Raw genomic sequence first — 15983 nt, 5'->3', positions numbered from 1 at the left:
CTCAGTGGTAAAACATGTTGGATAATTATTCGGTTTAGATATATACAAAGGTGTATGAATTACTGCTTCAAGCAATAGATTGGAACATTATTATATGGATCCCAACAACTTTTTCTTTTAAACACAAAATCATAGTTGCAGCCTATGCCGCTGTTATGGGGCATCTGAAGGTGGGTACAGCAACTTTAGGTTGTTTTCACACAGCCAACATCCGTTTTGCCTCTGTTGGTTTCGAGTTAGGAGAATGATGGCCGATCCCAACATCGCTTTCTGTACTCAGGCTTTGAATGTCAGACATTGTTATTATTATTATTATTATTATTATTATTTATTTACAGTATATAGCACCATTAATTCCATGGTGCTGTACATGAGAAGGGGTTACATTAAAATACAAATATCACTTACAGTAAACAAGACTAACAATGACAGACTGATACAGAGGGGCGAGGACCCTGCCCTTGCGGGCTTACATTCTACAGGATTATGGGGAAGGAGACAGTAGGTCGGGGGTTGCGGTAGCTCCGATGGTGTTGAGGTGGCCGTGTGGTCATTACAGGCTGTAAGCTTCTTTGAAGAGATGGGTTTTCAGGTTTCTTTTGAAGGATCCAAATGTGGTGGATAACCGGATGTGTTGGGGCACAGAATTCCAGAGGATGGCGGATATTCGGGAAAAGTCTTGGAGGCGATTGGGTGAGGAGCGAACATGAGTGGAGGAGAGAAGGAGTTCTTGGGAGAACCGTAAAAGGACCAGGAGGACATGTAAAATCGGCCCTAGTTGTACCCAATGTACAGTATACCTGCCAACATTTTATTGCCACATATTTCCATCAAAGCCTTAATGCCTCTTTTTTTGGTGGTGCTTTCATTAATCCTTTATTGATTTGGTTCTCAGGTTTGTCTAACAAAATGCACATGGAGCAGTATTATAGTAGTTATATTCTTGTACATAGGGGCAGTATTAGAGTAGTTATATTCTTGTACATAGGAGCAGTATTATAGTAGTTATATTCTTGTACATAGGAGCAGTATTATAGCAGTTATATTCTTGTACATAGGAGCAGTATTATAGTAGTTATATTCTTGTACATAGGAGCAGTATTATAGCAGTTATATTCTTGTACATAGGAGCAGTTTTATAGTAGTTATATTCTTGTACATATTGGCAGTATTATAGTAGTTATATTCTTGTACAAAGGGGCCATATTATAGTAGTTATATTCTTGTACAAAGGGGCCATATTATAGTAGCTATATTCTTGTACTTAGAGGGCAGTATTATAGTAGTTATATTCTTGTACATAGGGGTAGTATTATAGTAGTTATATTCTTGTACATAGGAGGCAGTATTATAGTAGTTATATTCTTATACATGGGGGCTGTATTATAGTAGTTATATTCTTGTACATAGGAGCAGTATTATAGTAGTTATATTCTTGTACATAGGGGTAGTATTATAGTAGTTATATTCTTGTACATAGGAGGCAGTATTATAGTAGTTATATTCTTATACATGGGGGCTGTATTATAGTAGTTATATTCTTGTACATAGGAGCAGTATTATAGTAGTTATATTCTTGTACATAGGGGCAGTATTATAGTAGTTATATTCTTGTACATAGGAGCAGTATTATAGTAGTTATATTCTTGTACATAGGAGCAGTATTATAGCAGTTATATTCTTGTACATAGGAGCAGTTTTATAGTAGTTATATTCTTGTACATATTGGCAGTATTATAGTAGTTATATTCTTGTACAAAGGGGCCATATTATAGTAGTTATATTCTTGTACAAAGGGGCCATATTATAGTAGCTATATTCTTGTACTTAGAGGGCAGTATTATAGTAGTTATATTCTTGTACATAGGGGTAGTATTATAGTAGTTATATTCTTGTACATAGGAGGCAGTATTATAGTAGTTATATTCTTATACATGGGGGCTGTATTATAGTAGTTATATTCTTGTACATAGGAGCAGTATTATAGTAGTTATATTCTTGTACATAGAGGCAGTATTATAGTAGATACATTCTTGTACATAGAGGGCAGTATTATAGTAGTAATATTCTTGTACATAGGAGCAGTATTATAGTAGTTATATTCTTGTACATAGGGGCAGTATTATAGTAGTTATATTCTTGTACATAGGAGCAGTATTATAGTAGTTATATTCTTGTACATAGGAGCAGTATTATAGTTGTTATATTCTTGTACATAGGAGCAGTATTATAGCAGTTATATTCTTGTACATAGGAGCAGTATTATAGTAGTTATATTCTTGTACATATTGGCAGTATTATAGTAGTTATATTCTTGTACAAAGGGGCCATTGTTATGGTTCTCAATGGCAAGAGAACATAGCCCAGCATACATAGGAACTAGCTCTTGGAAGGATGGAAACTTAAACTGACCATGAACTAAACCTGCCGCACAACTAACAGTAGCCGGGTAGCGTAGCCTGCGTTTTATCCCTAGACGCCCAGCGCCGGCCGGAGGACTAACTAATCCTGGCAGAGGAAAATATAGTCCTGGCTCACCTCTAGAGAAATTTCCCCGAAAGGCAGACAGAGGCCCCCACATATATTGGCGGTGATTTAAGATGAAAATGACAAACGTAGTATGAAAATAGGTTTAGCAAAATCGAGGTCCGCTTACTAGATAGCAGGAAGACAGAAAGGGTACTTTCATGGTCAGCTGAAAACCCTATCAATACACCATCCTGAAATTACTTTAAGACTCCAGTATTAACTCATAACATCAGAGTGGCAATTTCAGATCACAAGAGCTTTCCAGACACAGAAACGAAACTGCAGCTGTGAACTGGAACAAAATGCAAAAAACAAACAAGGACAAAAGTCCGACTTAGCTGGAAGTTGTCTGGTAGCAGGAACATGCACAGAAAGGCTTCTGATTACAATGTTGACCGGCATGGAAGTGACAGAGGAGCAAGGTTAAATAGCGACTCCCACATCCTGATGGGAACAGGTGAACAGAGGGGATGATGCACACAAGTTCAATTCCACCAGTGGCCACCGGGGGAGCCCAAAATCCAATTTCACAACAGTACCCCCCCTCAAGGAGGGGGCACCGAACCCTCACCAGAACCACCAGGGCGATCAGGATGAGCCCTATGAAAGGCACGGACCAGATCGGAGGCATGAACATCAGAGGCAGTCACCCAAGAATTATCCTCCTGACCGTATCCCTTCCATTTGACCAGATACTGGAGTTTCCGTCTGGAAACACGGGAGTCCAAGATTTTTTCCACAACGTACTCCAACTCGCCCTCAACCAACACCGGAGCAGGAGGCTCAACGGAAGGCACAACCGGTACCTCATACCTGCGCAACAATGACCGATGAAAAACATTATGAATAGAAAAAGATGCAGGGAGGTCCAAACGGAAGGACACAGGGTTAAGAATCTCCAATATCTTGTACGGGCCGATGAACCGAGGCTTAAACTTAGGAGAAGAAACCCTCATAGGGACAAAACGAGAAGACAACCACACCAAGTCCCCGACACAAAGCCGAGGACCAACCCGACGCCGGCGGTTGGCAAAAAGCTGAGTCTTCTCCTGGGACAACTTCAAATTGTCCACCACCTGCCCCCAAATCTGATGCAACCTCTCCACCACAGCATCCACTCCAGGACAATCCGAAGATTCCACCTGACCGGAGGAAAATCGAGGATGAAACCCCGAATTACAGAAAAAAGGAGACACCAAGGTGGCAGAGCTGGCCCGATTATTGAGGGCAAACTCCGCTAAAGGCAAAAAAGCAACCCAATCATCCTGATCTGCAGACACAAAACACCTCAAATATGTCTCCAAAGTCTGATTCGTCCGCTCGGTCTGGCCATTAGTCTGAGGATGGAAAGCAGACGAGAAAGACAAATCTATGCCCATCCTAGCACAGAATGCCCGCCAAAATCTAGACACGAATTGGGTTCCTCTGTCAGAAACGATATTCTCCGGAATACCATGCAAACGAACCACATTTTGAAAAAACAGAGGAACCAACTCGGAAGAAGAAGGCAACTTAGGCAGGGGAACCAAATGGACCATCTTAGAGAAACGGTCACACACCACCCAGATGACAGACATCTTCTGAGAAACAGGAAGATCCGAAATAAAATCCATCGAGATGTGCGTCCAAGGCCTCTTCGGGATAGGCAAGGGCAACAACAATCCACTAGCCCGAGAACAACAAGGCTTGGCCCGAGCACAAACGTCACAAGACTGCACAAAGCCTCGTACATCTCGTGACAGGGAAGGCCACCAGAAGGACCTTGCCACCAAATCCCTGGTACCAAAGATTCCAGGATGACCTGCCAACGCAGAAGAATGAACCTCAGAAATGACTTTACTGGTCCAATCATCAGGAACAAACAGTCTACCAGGTGGGCAACGATCAGGTCTATCCGCCTGAAAATCCTGCAAGGCCCGCCGCAGGTCTGGAGAAACGGCAGACAATATCACTCCATCCTTAAGGATACCTGTAGGTTCAGAATTACCAGGGGAGTCAGGCTCAAAACTCCTAGAAAGGGCATCCGCCTTAACATTCTTAGAACCCGGTAGGTATGACACCACAAAATTAAACCGAGAGAAAAACAACGACCAGCGCGCCTGTCTAGGATTCAGGCGTCTGGCGGACTCAAGATAAATTAAATTTTTGTGGTCGGTCAATACCACCACCTGATGTCTAGCCCCCTCAAGCCAATGACGCCACTCCTCAAAAGCCCACTTCATGGCCAAAAGCTCTCGATTCCCAATATCATAATTCCGCTCGGCGGGCGAAAATTTACGAGAAAAAAAAGCACAAGGTTTCATCACGGAGCAGTCGGAACTTCTTTGCGACAAAACCGCCCCAGCTCCGATTTCAGAAGCATCGACCTCAACCTGAAAAGGAAGAGCAACATCAGGCTGACGCAACACAGGGGCGGAAGAAAAGCGGCGCTTAAGCTCCCGAAAGGCCTCCACAGCAGCAGGGGACCAATCAGCAACATCAGCACCCTTCTTAGTCAAATCAGTCAATGGTTTAACAACATCAGAAAAACCAGCAATAAATCGACGATAAAAGTTAGCAAAGCCCAAAAATTTCTGAAGACTCTTAAGAGAAGAGGGTTGCGTCCAATCACAAATAGCCCGAACCTTGACAGGATCCATCTCGATGGAAGAGGGGGAAAAAATGTATCCCAAGAAGGAAATCTTTTGAACCCCAAAAACGCACTTAGAACCCTTCACACACAAGGAATTAGACCGCAAAACCTGAAAAACCCTCCTGACCTGCTGGACATGAGAGTCCCAGTCATCCGAAAAAATCAGAATATCATCCAGATACACGATCATAAATTTATCCAAATAATCACGGAAAATGTCATGCATAAAGGACTGAAAGACTGAAGGGGCATTTGAAAGGCCAAAAGGCATCACCAAATACTCAAAGTGGCCCTCGGGCGTATTAAATGCGGTTTTCCACTCATCCCCCTGCTTAATTCGCACCAAATTATACGCCCCACGGAGATCTATCTTAGAGAACCACTTGGCCCCCTTTATGCGAGCAAACAAATCAGTCAGCAGTGGCAACGGATATTGATATTTAACCGTGATTTTATTCAAAAGCCGATAATCAATACACGGCCTCAAAGAGCCATCTTTCTTAGACACAAAGAAAAAACCGGCTCCTAAGGGAGATGACGAAGGACGAATATGTCCCTTTTCCAAGGACTCCTTTATATATTCTCACATAGCAGCATGTTCAGGCACAGACAGATTAAATAAACGACCCTTAGGGTATTTACTACCCGGAATCAAATCTATGGCACAATCGCACTCCCGGTGCGGAGGTAATGAACCAAGCTTAGGTTCTTCAAAAACGTCACGATAGTCAGACAAGAATTCAGGAATCTCAGAGGGAATAGATGACGAAATGGAAACCAAAGGTACGTCCCCATGCATCCCCCTACATCCCCAGCTTAACACAGACATAGCGTTCCAGTCGAGGACTGGGTTATGAGATTGCAGCCATGGCAATCCAAGCACCAACACATCATGTAGATTATACAGCACAAGAAAGCGAATAATCTCCTGATGATCCGGATTAATTCGCATAGTTACTTGTGTCCAGTATTGTGGTTTATTACTAGCCAATGGGGTGGAGTCTATCCCCTTCAGAGGTATAGGAGTTTCAAGAGGCTCTAAATCATACCCACAGCGTTTGGCAAAGGACCAATCCATAAGACTCAAAGCGGCGCCAGAGTCGACATAGGCATCCGCGGTAATAGATGATAAAGAACAAATCAGGGTCACAGATAGAATAAACTTAGACTGAAACGTGCCAATTGAAACTGACTTATCAAGCTTCTTAGTACGCTTAGAGCATGCTGATATAACATGAGTTGAATCACCACAATAAAAGCACAACCCATTTTTTCGTCTAAAATTCTGCCGTTCGCTTCTGGACAGAATTCTATTACATTGCATATTCTCTGGCGTCTTCTCAGTAGACACCGCCAAATGGTGCACAGGTTTGCGCTCCCGCAGACGTCTATCGATCTGGATAGCCATTGTCATGGACTCATTCAGACCCGCAGGCACAGGGAACCCCACCATAACATCCTTAACGGCATCAGAGAGACCCTCTCTGAAATTCGCCGCCAGGGCGCACTCATTCCACTGAGTAAGCACAGACCATTTACGGAATTTTTGGCAGTATATTTCAACTTCATCTTGCCCCTGAGATAGGGACATCAAGGCTTTTTCCGCCTGAAGCTCTAAATGAGGTTCCTCATAAAGCAACCCCAAGGCCAGAAAAAACGCATCCACATTGAGCAACGCAGGATCCCCTGGAGCCAATGCAAAAGCCCAATCTTGAGGGTCGCCCCGGAGCAAGGAAATCACAATCCTGACCTGCTGAGCAGGATCTCCAGCAGAGCGAGATTTCAGGGACAAAAACAACTTGCAATTATTTTTGAAATTTTGAAAGCAAGATCTATTCCCCGAGAAAAATTCAGGCAAAGGAATTCTAGGTTCAGATATAGGAACATGAACAACAAAATCTTGTAAATTTTGAACTTTCGTGGTGAGATTATTCAAACCTGCAGCTAAACTCTGAATATCCATTTTAAACAGGTGAACACAGAGCCATTCCAGGATTAGAAGGAGAGAGAGAGAGGAAGGCTGCAATATAGGCAGACTTGCAAGTGATTCAATTGAAAGCACACTCAGAACTGAAGGAAAAAAAAAAAAAAAAATTTTCTGCAGACTTCTTTTTTTTTCTCCTTTCTCTGCCAATTAATTTAACCCTTTGTGGGCCGGTCAAACTGTTATGGTTCTCGATGGCAAGAGAACATAGCCCAGCATACATAGGAACTAGCTCTTGGAAGGATGGAAACTTAAACTGACCATGAACTAAACCTGCCGCACAACTAACAGTAGCCGGGTAGCGTAGCCTGCGTTTTATCCCTAGACGCCCAGCGCCGGCCGGAGGACTAACTAATCCTGGCAGAGGAAAATATAGTCCTGGCTCACCTCTAGAGAAATTTCCCCGAAAGGCAGACAGAGGCCCCCACATATATTGGCGGTGATTTAAGATGAAAATGACAAACGTAGTATGAAAATAGGTTTAGCAAAATCGAGGTCCGCTTACTAGATAGCAGGAAGACAGAAAGGGTACTTTCATGGTCAGCTGAAAACCCTATCAATACACCATCCTGAAATTACTTTAAGACTCCAGTATTAACTCATAACATCAGAGTGGCAATTTCAGATCACAAGAGCTTTCCAGACACAGAAACGAAACTGCAGCTGTGAACTGGAACAAAATGCAAAAAACAAACAAGGACAAAAGTCCGACTTAGCTGGAAGTTGTCTGGTAGCAGGAACATGCACAGAAAGGCTTCTGATTACAATGTTGACCGGCATGGAAGTGACAGAGGAGCAAGGTTAAATAGCGACTCCCACATCCTGATGGGAACAGGTGAACAGAGGGGATGATGCACACAAGTTCAATTCCACCAGTGGCCACCGGGGGAGCCCAAAATCCAATTTCACAACAGGCCATATTGGGCCATATTATAGTAGTTATATTCTTGTATATAGGAGCAGTATTATAGTAGTTATATTCTTGTACATAGAAGCAGTATTATAGTAGTTATATTCTTGTTCATAGGAGCAGTATTATAGTAGTTATATTCTTGTACATAGGAGCAGTATTATAGTAGTTATATTCTTGTATATAGGGGGCAGTATTATAGTAGCTATATTCTTGTACATAGGATCAGTATTATAGTAGTTATATTCTTGTACATAGGAGCAGTATTATAGTAGTTATATTCTTGTACATAGAAGCAGTATTATAGTAGTTATATTCTTGTACATAGGAGCAGTATTATAGTAGTTATATTCTTGTACATAGGGGCAGTATTATAGTAGTTATATTCTTGTACATAGGGGCAGTATTATAGTAGTTATATTCTTGTACATAGGAGCAGTATTATAGTAGTTATATTCTTGTACATAGGGGCAGTATTATAGTAGTTATATTCTTGTTCATAGGAGCAGTATTATAGTAGTTATATTCTTGTACATAGGAGCAGTATTATAGTAGTTATATTCTTGTATATAGGGGGCAGTATTATAGTAGCTATATTCTTGTACTTAGAGGGCAGTATTATAGTAGTTATATTCTTGTACATAGGGGTAGTATTATAGTAGTTATATTCTTGTACATAGGAGGCAGTATTATAGTAGTTATATTCTTATACATGGGGGCTGCATTATAGTAGTTATATTCTTGTACATAGGAGCAGTATTATAGTAGTTATATTCTTGTACATAGGAGCAGTATTATAGTAGTTATATTCTTGTATATAGGGGGCAGTATTATAGTAGCTATATTCTTGTACTTAGAGGGCAGTATTATAGTAGTTATATTCTTGTACATAGGAGCAGTATTATAGTAGTTATATTCTTATGCATAGGGGCAGTATTATAGTAGTTATATTCCTGTACATAGGGGCGGTATTATAGTAGTTATATTCTTATACATGGGGGCTGTATTATAGTAGTTATATTCTTGGACATGGGAACAGTATTATAGTAGCTACATTCTTGTACACGGGGCAGTATTATAGTAGTTATATTCTTCCACATAGGGAAAGTATTATAGTAGTTATATTCTTGTACAAAGTGGGCAGTATTATAGTAGTTATATTCTTGTACATAGGGGGCAGTATTATAGTAGTTATATTCTTGTACCTAGGAACAGCATTATAGTAGTTATATTCGTTTATGTAGGAGCAGTATTATAGAAGTTATATTCTTGTACATAGGAGCAGTATTATAGTAGTTATATTCTTGTACATAAGGGGCAGTATTATAGTAGTTATATTCTTGTACATAGGGGGCAGTATTATAGTTGTTATATTCTTGTACCTAGGAACAGCATTATAGTAGTTATATTCTTTTATGTAGGAGCAGTATTATAGAAGTTATATTCTTGTACATAGGAGCAGTATTATAGTAGTTATATTCTTGTACATAGGGGCAGTATTATAGTAGTTATATTCTTGTACATAGGAGCAGTATTATAGTAGTTATAGTCTTGTACATAGGGGGCAGTATTATAGTAGTTATATTCTTGTACATAGGAGCAGTATTATAGTAGTTATATTCTTGTACATAGGGGCAGTATTATAGTAGTTATATTCTTGTACATAGGAGCAGTATTATAGTAGTTATATTCTTGTACATAAGAGCAGTATTATAGTAGTTATATTCTTATACATAGGGGGCAGTATTATAGTAGTTATATTCTTGTACATAGGAGCAGTATTATAGTAGTTATATTCTTGTACATAGGAGCAGTATTATAGTAGTTATATTCTTGTACATAAGAGCAGTATTATAGTAGTTATATTCTTATACATAGGGGGCAGTATTATAGCAGTTATATTCTTGTACATAGGGGCAGTATTATAGTAGTTATATTCTTGTACATAGGGGGCAGTATTATAGCAGTTATATTCTTGTACATAGGGGCAGTATTATAGTAGTTATATTCCTGTACACAGAGGGTAGTATTATAGTAGGTATATTCTTGGCCAGGAAAAGCTGGTCAGCAGTATAGCCAGGAAAGGCGAAAAACAGCTGCACGCCTGAGGGCCCTATGGTGTATGTGAACTTGGTACGTATGGATTTTTAATTGCATTACTGCTATATAGACTATACTTATAAAAGTGAGGTAGTTCATGCACAGGTTGTCCAAAATTCCTTAGCGTGCTCGGTGTGGTTTCATATGTCTGCTTCTTATAGCAAAACAGTCACCACAAACGTGTTAATTGCAATTGGTTCTCAGGTTGTTGTTATTTATGTTCAAGGCTGTTTTCAAAGAGAGCTGGTTCCTATTTGCCATTGACATTTGTAGTCCTCGGCCCTTGAGAGGTAAGTCTGAGACTGTAGGTTTCCATCTATAGAAATTGTCGCCTGCACATGGACTTCAATATTTGGCTCAATCTGTGCACCCAGTATAGTCTATACACCACATTCCACATTATTTGTCAGATTGGATTTAAGATGTAATTTTTATTTTTCACATAAATTTATGGATGGTTTGTGTCTTTGGATCACTGAGATCAATCTCAAACACCTGTAATAATTAGTTGCCAGGTGCACAACTACAGGAAAACTACATAGGAAGAATGTTCCACATTACTAAGCAACCAAGGGTGTCATGATCTCTGCAGGCAGAGATCATAGCAAGCCTATAGAGGGACAAGCTCTCGGAAGATGGAACTATACTGACCATGAACTAAGCCTGCCGCGCAACTAGAAATAGCCAGGTAGCATTTCCTATTTATTGCTAGATGCCCAGCTCTGGCCAAAGACCTAAATAGCTAGCAGAGGGAAATATAAGACCTGGCTCACCTCTAGAGAAATATTCCAAAGAAGACCGTAGCCCCCCACATATAATGACGGTGAGTTCAGATGAAACAACAAACGCAGCAGGAAAATAGTCTTAGCAAATTTGAGGTCCGCTTACTAGATAGCAGAAGACAGATAGTATACTTTCATGGTCAGCAGAAAAACACTAACAAAACACCATCCAGAGATTACCTTAAACTCTGGCATTAACTCATAACACCAGAGTAGCAATCCCTGATCAACGAGAGCTTTCCAGACACAGTAACAAAACTTCAGCTGTGAACTGGAACAAATAGGCAAAACGAAACATGGACAAAAGTCCAACTTATCTAGTAGTTGTCAGAAGCAGGAACAAGCACTGAGAGGCATCAGATAACATTGTTGACCGGCAAGAAACCACCAGAGAAATGAGCTTAAATAGCGACACCCACTACTGATGGAAACAGGTGAAACAGGAAAGAGGATGACAAGTCCAATTCCACAAGCGGCCACCGGGGGAGCCCAGAATCCAAATTCACAACAGTACCCCCCCCTCAAGGAGGGGGCACCGAACCCTCACCAGATCCACCAGGGCGACCAGGATGAGCCCTATGGAAGGCACGAACAAGATCAGAAGCATGAACATCAGATGCATTGACCCAAGAATTATCCTCCTGGCCGTAACCCTTCCACTTGACCAGATACTGGAGTCTCCGTCTGGAAACACGAGAGTCCAAAATTTTCTCCACAACGTACTCCAACTCACCCTCAACCAACACCGGAGCAGGAGGCTCAACTGAAGGTACAACAGGTACCTCATACCTGCGCAATAACGACCGATGAAAAACGTTATGAATGGAAAAGGACGCAGGGAGGTCCAAACGGAAAGAAACAGGATTAAGAATCTCCAATATTCTATAAGGGCCGATGAACCGAGGTTTAAACTTAGGAGAAGAGACCCTCATAGGGACAAAACGAGAAGACAACCAGACCAAATCTCCAACACAAAGCCGAGAACCAACACGACGATGACGGTTGGCAAAACGCTGAGTCTTCTCCTGGGACAACTTCAAATTGTCCATAACCTGCCCCCAGATGTGATGCAATCTCTCCACCACCGCATCCACTCCAGGACAATCCGAGGATTCCACCTGACCGGAGGAAAATCGAGGGTGAAACCCCGAATTACAGAAAAACGGGGACACCAAGGTGGAAGAGCTGGCCCGATTATTGAGGGCGAACTCTGCCAATGGCAAAAAAGCAACCCAATCATCCTGGTCAGCAGAGACAAAACACCTCAGATATGTCTCCAGGGTCTGATTAGTCCGCTCGGTCTGGCCATTAGTCTGAGGGTGAAAAGCAGATGAAAAAGACAAATCTATGCCCATCCTAGCACAGAATGCCCGCCAAAATCTAGACACAAATTGGGTACCTCTGTCAGAAACAATATTCTCAGGAATACCGTGCAATCGGACAACATTCTGAAAAAACAGAGGAACCAACTCAGAAGAAGAAGGCAACTTGGGCAGAGGAACCAAATGGACCATTTTAGAGAAACGGTCACAGACCACCCAGATGACAGACATCTTCTGGGAAACAGGCAGATCCGAAATAAAATCCATCGAGATGTGTGTCCAAGGCCTCTTAGGAACAGGCAAGGGCAACAGCAGTCCGCTAGCCCGAGAACTACAAGACTTGGCCCGAGCACAAATGTCACATGACTGCACAAAGACTCGCACATCTCGTGACAGGGAAGGCCACCAGAAGGATCTTGCCACCAAATCCCTGGTACCAAAAATTCCGGGATGACCTGCCAATGCAGAAGAATGTACCTCAGAGATGACTCTACTGGTCCAATCATCCGGAACAAACAGTCTATCAGGCGGACAACGATCCGGTCTATCCGCCTGAAACTCTTGCAAGGACCGCCGCAGATCAGGAGAAACGGCCGACAAAATTACTCCCTCCCTAAGGATACCTGTGGGTTCAGTATTACCAGGAGAGTCCGGGTCAAAACTCCTAGAAAGGGCATCTGCCTTAACATTCTTAGAACCCGGTAGGTATGACACCACAAAATTAAAGCGAGAAAAAAATAAAGACCAGCGCGCCTGTCTAGGATTCAGGCGCCTGGCAGTCTCAAGATAAATCAAATTTTTGTGGTCAGTCAATACCACCACCTGATGCTTAGCCCCCTCTAGCCAATGGCGCCACTCCTCAAACGCCCACTTCATGGCCAAAAGCTCCCTATTCCCAACATCATAATTCCGCTCTGCGGGCGAAAATTTGCGAGAAAAGAAGGCACAAGGCCTAATGACGGAGCAGTCGGAACCTTTCTGCGACAACACTGCCCCAGCTCCGATCTCCGAAGCGTCAACCTCAACCTGAAAAGGCAGATTCACATCAGGCTGACGTAACACAGGGGCAGAGGCAAAACGGTGCTTAAGCTCCTGAAAGGCCTCTACAGCATGAGGGGACCAATTAGCAACATCAGCGCCATGTCTGGTCAAATCAGTCAGTGGTTTAACGACATCCGAAAAACCAGCAATAAATCGGCGGTAAAAGTTGGCAAAGCCCAAAAATCTCTGAAGACCCTTAAGAGAGGAGGGCTGAGTCCAGTCACAAATAGCTTGCACCTTGACGGGATCCATCTCAATGGAAGAGGGAGAAAAAATATACCCCAAAAAGGAAATTTTCTGGACCCCAAAAACGCACTTAGACCCCTTCACACATAAAGAATTAGACCGCAGAACCTGAAAAACTCTCCTGACCTGCTGGACATGAGAGTCCCAGTCATCAGAAAAAATCAGAATATCATCCAGATATATTATCATAAATTTATCCAGAAAATCGCGGAAAATATCATGCATAAAAGACTGGAAAACTGAAGGGGCATTAGAAAGACCAAAAGGCATGACCAAATACTCAAAGTGGCCCTCGGGCGTATTAAATGCGGTCTTCCACTCATCCCCCTGCCTGATCCGCACCAAATTATACGCCCCACGAAGATCAATTTTAGAGAACCACTTAGCACCCTCTATACGAGCAAACAAATCAGTAAGCAATGGCAATGGGTATTGGTACTTAACAGTGATCTTATTCAGAAGCCGATAATCAATACATGGTCTCAAAGAGCCGTCCTTTTTTGAGACAAAGAAAAACCCAGCTCCCAAAGGAGAAGAAGATGGACGAATATGTCCCTTTTCCAAAGACTCTTTTATATATTCCCGCATAGCAGCATGTTCCGGCACGGACAGATTAAACAAACGACCCTTTGGATATTTGCAACCCGGTATCAAATCTATGGCACAATCGCACTCACGGTGCGGAGGTAACGACCCAAGCTTGGGTTCGTCAAAGACGTCTTGATAATCTGAGAGGAACTCAGGGACTTCAGAGGGAATGGACGACGAAATAGAAACCAAAGGTAAGTCCCCATGAATACCCTTACATCCCCAGCTCAACACAGACATTTCTCTCCAGTCCAAGACTGGATTGTGAGACTGCAACCATGGCAATCCCAGTACCAACTCGTCATGTAAATTATACAGCACCAGGAAACGAATAATCTCCTGGTGATCCGGATTGATACGCATGGTTACTTGTGTCCAGTATTGTGGTTTATTATTAGCCAATGGGGTGGAGTCAATCCCCTTCAGAGGAATAAGAGTCTCCAAAGGCTCTAAATCAAAACCACAACGATTGGCAAAGGACCAATCCATAAGACTCAGAGCGGCGCCAGAGTCAACATAGGCGTCCGTGGCAATGGATGACAAAGAGCAAATCAGGGTTACAGACAAAATAAACTTAGACTGAATGGTGCCAATGGAAACAGACTTATCAAGCTTCTTTGTACGCCTAGAGCATGCTGATATAACATGAGTAGAATCCCCACAATAGAAGCACAATCCATTCTTCCGTCTAAAATTCTGTCGCTCGCTCCTGGACAGAATTCTATCACACTGCATACTTTCTGGCGTCTTTTCCATAGACACCGCCAGATGGTGCACCGGTTTGCGCTCCCGCAGACGCCTATCAATCTGAATAGCCATTGTCATGGACTCATTCAGACCTGCAGGCACAGGGAACCCCACCATAACATCCTTAACGGCATCAGAGAGACCTTCTCTGAAAGTTGCCGCCAAGGCGCACTCATTCCACTGAGTAAGCACAGACCATTTACGGAATTTTTGGCAGTAAACCTCAGCTTCGTCTTGCCCCTGAGATAGTGCCATCAAAGTTTTTTCTGCCTGAAGTTCCAAATGAGGTTCCTCATAAAGCAAGCCCAAGGCCAGAAAAAACGCATCCACATCGCGCAACGCAGGATCCCCTGCTGGCAATGAGAAGGCCCAATCTTGAGGGTCACCCCTGAGCAAGGAAATCACAATCCTAACCTGCTGAGCAGGGTCTCCAGCTGAACGAGACTTCAGGGACAAATAAAGCTTACAATTATTTCGGAAATTCTGGAAGCTAGCTCTATTCCCTGTGAAGAACTCCGGCAAAGGAATTCTCGGCTCAGATACTGGAGCATGTACCACAAAATCTTGTAAATTTTGTACTTTCGTGATGAGATTATTCAAACCCGCAGTTACACTCTGAAGATCCATTATTGTCAGGTGCACACAGAGCCATACAGAGATTAGGAGGAGAGAGAGAAAAAAGACTGCAGCAAGGCAAACTGGAGGGAAAAAAAAAAAAAAAAAAAAAATTCCAGCAGACTTCTTATAACTCTCCTTTCTCAACCTGGGTCTTTAACACTTTACTGGCCGGTCAAACTGTCATGATCTCTGCAGGCAGAGATCATAGCAAGCCTATAGAGGGACAAGCTCTCGGAAGATGGAACTATACTGACCATGAACTAAGCCTGCCGCGCAACTAGAAATAGCCAGGTAGCATTTCCTATTTATTGCTAGATGCCCAGCTCTGGCCAAAGACCTAAATAGCTAGCAGAGGGAAATATAAGACCTGGCTCACCTCTAGAGAAATATTCCAAAGAAGACCGTAGCCCCCCACATATAATGACGGTGAGTTCAGATGAAACAACAAACGCAGCAGGAAAATAGTCTTAGCAAATTTGAGGTC

General features: G+C 42.4%; 1 protein-coding gene across 1 annotated transcript in view; it reads right to left on the bottom strand.

Annotated features, from left to right (window-relative positions):
* Positions 1-15983, bottom strand: part of LOC143773255 (vitelline membrane outer layer protein 1 homolog) — a 31499-nt gene that overhangs the window by 13912 nt on the left and 1604 nt on the right. The gene's annotated exons all lie outside the window — the stretch shown is intronic.

This window comes from Ranitomeya variabilis, chromosome 5 (genome assembly GCF_051348905.1).
Source record: "Ranitomeya variabilis isolate aRanVar5 chromosome 5, aRanVar5.hap1, whole genome shotgun sequence".
In the NCBI taxonomy this organism is placed as follows: domain Eukaryota; kingdom Metazoa; phylum Chordata; class Amphibia; order Anura; family Dendrobatidae; genus Ranitomeya; species Ranitomeya variabilis.
The sequence above is the reverse complement of the archived record's forward strand: the minus strand, read 5'-3'. Positions and strand labels throughout refer to the sequence as shown.